The following is a 5,004-nucleotide window of genomic DNA, read 5'->3' as shown; positions in this document are numbered from 1 at the left end:
GGGAAACGGCTTGAAGGTTTTAGCTGATCCTCCATCTTTGGAGTGCTCCTTCAACCTTTCCCCGTCGCTGGGCGGCGAGCATTGGAGTAGGCGGGCTGCCGCTTATTGGCTGCCACGACCTGGCTGACTTCTTCATCATTGATATACTCCCTGGCCACATTTTGAATTTCTTGCATTGTTCAAACAAGCTTGGTGGTAAGGTGTTTCCTAAAATTCTCATTCAATAACCCGTTGGTCAAGCACAAGCTGGCTACCGAATCGGTTAAGCTGTCGATCTCCAAACACTCGTCGTTGAATCTGTACAGGTACTTCTTGGTTGGCTCGCTGGTTTTTTATGTTACTCCCAGCAGATTGATCGGGTGCTTCGCTTTAGCGATACGTGTGGTGAACTGAGCCAAGAAAGCGCGACTGATGTCAGCAAAGGTGGTTATGGAGCCCTGAGGGAGGGTGTTAAACCAACGAATTGCCGGCCCAGCTAAGGTTATAGGGAAAGCGCGACACTTTACTTCATCGCCCACCCCTTCCAGGTTCATCCTGGCCTCAAAGGCCGTTAGGTGCTCCTAGGGGTCTTGGCTCCCATCATACTTCATGTCTGTTGGCTTATCGAAGTTCTTTGGTAGCCGGACTTCCAAGATCGAATGGTGGAAAGGGGTTGCTTCCATGACCACCGGTTGTCACCTTTTCCTCATTCTTTCTCTACTGTCTTCCTTGTGTGGTCGGCTTCTCCTTGACCTCTCTCTGTTGTCTTCTTGCTGTGGTCGGCTTCTTCTTGGTCTTTCCATGCTGCCTTCTCGGTCTTTCTCTACGGCATCTCTCGTCGGTGATTGATGAGCGGATAATTTATACGCTTTTTGGCATTGTTTTTAGTATATTTTTAGTATATTTTAATTAGTTTTTATTATATTTTTATTAGTTTTTATTTAAAAATCGTATTTCTGGATTTTACTATGAGTTTGTGTATTTTTCTATGATTTCAGGTATTTTCTGGCTGAAATTGAGGGACCTGAGCAAAAATCTAATTCAGAGGCTGAAAAAGGACTGCAGATGCTGTTGGATTCTGACCTCCCTACACTCAAAGTAGATTTTCTGGAGCTACAAAAGCCCAATTGGCGTGCTCTTAATTGTGTTGGAAAGTAGACATCCTGGGCTTTTCAGCAATATATAATAGTCCATACTTTGCCCGAGATTTGATGGCCCAAACCGGCGTTCCAAGTCAGCTCAAGAATTCTGGCGTTTAACTCCAAAACTAGCACAAAAGCTGGAGTTAAACGCCCAAACTGGCACAAAAGCTGGCGTTTAACTCCAAAAAAAGTCTCTACACATGGAAGCTTCAATGCTCAGCCCAAGCACACACCAAGTGAGTCCGGAAGAAGATTTCTGCATTAATTACTCATTTCTGTAACCCTAGGCTACTAGTTTTCTATAAATAGGACCTTTTGCCATTGCATTTTCATACTTGGAATCTTTGATAAGTCTTATGCTATCTTAGACACGTTTGGAGGCTGGCCTCACGGCCATGCCTAGACCTTGTTCTTATGTATTTTCAAACGGTGGAGTTTCTACACACCATAGATTAAGGTGTGGAGCTCTGCTGTTCTTCATGAATTAATACAAGTACTATTGTTTTTCTATTCAACTCAAGTCTATTTCTTCTCCAAGATATTCATTCGCACCCAAGAACATGATGAATGTGATGATTATGTGACACTCATCACCATTCTCACCTATGAATGCGTGACTGACAACCACTTCCGTTCTACATGCAAACAAGCTTGAATGTGTATCTCTTGGGTTTCTAATCTAAGATTGGAACCTTCGTGGTATAGGCTAGAATTATTGGCGGCCATTCCTGAGATTCGGAACGTCTAAACCTTGTCTGTGGTATTCTGAGTAGGATCTGGGAAGGGATGACTGTGACGAGCTTCAAACTCGCGATTGTGGGGCGTGTGACAGACGCAAAAGGATCAATGGATCCTATTCCGACATGATCAAGAACCGACAGATGATTAGCCGTGCGGTGACAGCGCATTTGGAATATTTTCACTGAGAGGACGGAAAGTAGCCATTGACAACGGTGATGCCCAACATAAAGCTTGCCACGGAAAGGAGTATGAATGATTGGAAGAAGGCAATAGGAAAGCAGAAGTTCAGGAGGAACAAAGCATCTTCATACGCTTATCTGAAATTCCAACCAAAGAATTACATAAGTATCTCTATCTTTATTTTATGTTTTATTTATCTTTTAATTATCAACTCTTCATCACCATCTGAATTTGCCTGCCTGAGATTTACAAGGTGACCATAGCTTGCTTCAAGCCGACAGTCTCCGTGGGATCGACCCTTACTCACGTAAGGTATTACTTGGACGACCCAGTGCACTTGCTGGTTAGTTGTGCGGAATTGTGACAAAGTGTGATTCACGTTTAAGAGCTCCAAGTCCTTTGGCACCATTGTTGATGATCACAATTTTGTGCACCAAGTTTTTGGCGCCGTTGCCGGGGATTGTTCGAGTTTGGACAACTAATGGTTCATCTTGTTGCTTAGATTAGGTACTTTTCAGAATTTTTAAGAATGAATTCTAGAGTTTCAAGGTGATGTTCTTATCATCACAAAAGCTGATTGATTCTCATCAATTTAGCTGCTGAATGTAATGTCCTGCTGAAGTTTGGCCAAACATGTCTAATCTTTTTAGACTGAAGCTTTAGACTAACATTGCATGATTCCTGGAATCCTTATTAAAAGTTTTGATTCTCTTTATTTTCTTTTCTATATAAGTTTCGAAAATCACAAAAAAATTTATAAAACCATAAAAACCTAAAAATATTTTATGTTTCTTGTTTGAGTCTAGTATCAATTTTTAAGTTTGGTGTCAATTGCATGTTTTTATTCTTCCTGCATTTTTTGAATACATGCAATATGTTCTTCATTGATCTTCAAGTTGTTCTTGATGATTTCAGTGCTCTGATCTTTAAATTCTCTTGTTTCGTGTGTTTTGTTGTTTCTCATATGCATTCTCACTTTGTTAGTGTCTCTTATATGAAAATTTTTAAGTTTGGTGTCCTGCATGCATTGTTTGATTTGAGTTTCCTAAGATTAGTTGTATTTTGATTGTTTCTCATCATTAAAAAAATTCAAAAATATTTTCAAAATTGTGTCTTTTCAAGTCAATAATACAGAGAATTGAAGATTCAGACATTCAGCAGAGGAATCAAACAAAAAAAGCTGGGCGTTCAAAACGCCCAGTGAAGAAGGAAAACTGGTGTTTAAACGCCAGTCAGGGTACCTGGCTGGGCGTTTAACGCCCAAAAAGGTAGCATTTTGGGCGTTAAACGCCAGAATGGATGCCATTCTGGGCGTTTAACGCCAGGATGACACAAGAGGGAAGATTTTGTTTTTAATTCAAATTTTTTTCAAATCTTCATAATTTTTCAAAATCAAATCTTTTTCAAATCATATCTTTTCAATCATATCTCTTCAAAATCAATTTCTTTTCATTTTTTTATTTATTACTATTTTCGAAAATCCTTGCTAAAATTAATGATTTACTTCAAAATTTTCAAGTTGTTACTTGCCTATTAAGAAAGGATCAAATTTTAAATTTTAGGAATCATATCTTCTAATTTCTTGTTAGTCAAGTAATCAACTTTAATTTTAAAACTTTCTCTTTTTTTAAATTGATTTTCAATTATATCTTCTCAATCATATCTTTTCAATCACATATTTTTCAAAATTAACTTTCAATCATATCTTTTTAATTTCTAATTCCAAAATCTTTTTCAAAAATCACTTTATTTCTCTCCCAATCTTAGTTTTCGAAAATCTCAATCAAATTTTCAAATTTCTTTAATTATTTCAAAATCTTTTTAATTTATTTTCGAAAATTCTTCCCCTCTTCTCACATCCTTCTATTTAAAGGACTAACACTCCTCCTCAAGGTACAATTCGAACTCCCTCCTTCTTTATATGTTCGAATTCTCTTTTATCTAACTCCTCCTTCTATTCTTATTTTCCTCTGACACCTCAAGGAATCTCTATACTGTGACATAGAGGATTCCCTACTTTCTTGTTCTCTTCTCTTTCATATGAGCAGGAACAAAGATAAAGGCATACTTGTTCAAGCTGATCCTGAACCTGAAAGGACCTTGAAGAGAAAGCTAAGAGAAGCTAAAGCACAATTCTCTTTAGAGGGCCTAACAGAGCTCTTCAAAGAAGAAGAAACCATGGTAGCCGAAAACAACAATGCCAACAATGCAAGAAAGGTGCTTGGTGACTTTACTGCACCTACTCTCGACTTCTATGGGAGAAGCATCTCAATCCCTGCTATTGGAGCAAACAACTTTGAGCTTAAGCCTCAATTAGTTTCTCTAATGCAACAGAATTGCAAGTTTTTTGGATTTCCATTGGAAGATCCTCATCAGTTCTTAGCTAAATTCTTGTAAATCTGTGACACTGTCAAGACCAATGGGGTTGACCCTGAAGTCTATAGACTTATGCTTTTTTCTTTTGCTGTAAGAGACAGAGCTAAGACATGGTTGGATTCACAACCTAAAAGAAAGCCTGAACTCTTGGAAAAAGCTAGTTAATGCCTTCTTGGCAAAGTTCTTTCCACCTCAAAAATTAAGCAAGCTTAGAGTGGAAGTCCAAACCTTCAGACAGAAGGAAGGTGAATCCCTCTATGAAGCTTGGGAAAGATACAAGCAACTGATCAGAAGGTGCCCTTCTGACATGCTTTCAGAATGGAGCATCATAGGTATTTTCTATGATGGTCTGTCTGAACTATCCAAGATGTCATTGGATAGCTCTGCTGGAGGATCTCTTCATCTGAAGAAGACACCTGCAGAAGCTCAGAAACTCATTAAAATGGTTGCAAATAACCAATTCATGTACACTTCTGAAAGGAATCCTGTGAATAATGGGATAAATCAGAAGAAAGGAGTTCTTGAGATTGATACTCTGAATGCCATATTGGCTCAGAATAAAATATTGACCCAACAAGTCAATATG

General features: G+C 38.6%; 1 non-coding gene across 1 annotated transcript; it reads right to left on the bottom strand.

Moving 5' to 3' along the window:
• Positions 1-4,623: 4,623 nt before the first annotated feature.
• Positions 4,624-4,731, bottom strand: LOC112739588 (small nucleolar RNA R71). The gene has a single exon (XR_003170518.1). It is a non-coding gene; the product is annotated as a small nucleolar RNA R71 (small nucleolar RNA).
• Positions 4,732-5,004: the final 273 nt, after the last annotated feature.

This window comes from Arachis hypogaea, chromosome 13 (genome assembly GCF_003086295.3).
Source record: "Arachis hypogaea cultivar Tifrunner chromosome 13, arahy.Tifrunner.gnm2.J5K5, whole genome shotgun sequence".
Lineage (NCBI taxonomy): Eukaryota > Viridiplantae > Streptophyta > Magnoliopsida > Fabales > Fabaceae > Arachis > Arachis hypogaea.
The sequence above is the reverse complement of the archived record's forward strand: the minus strand, read 5'-3'. Positions and strand labels throughout refer to the sequence as shown.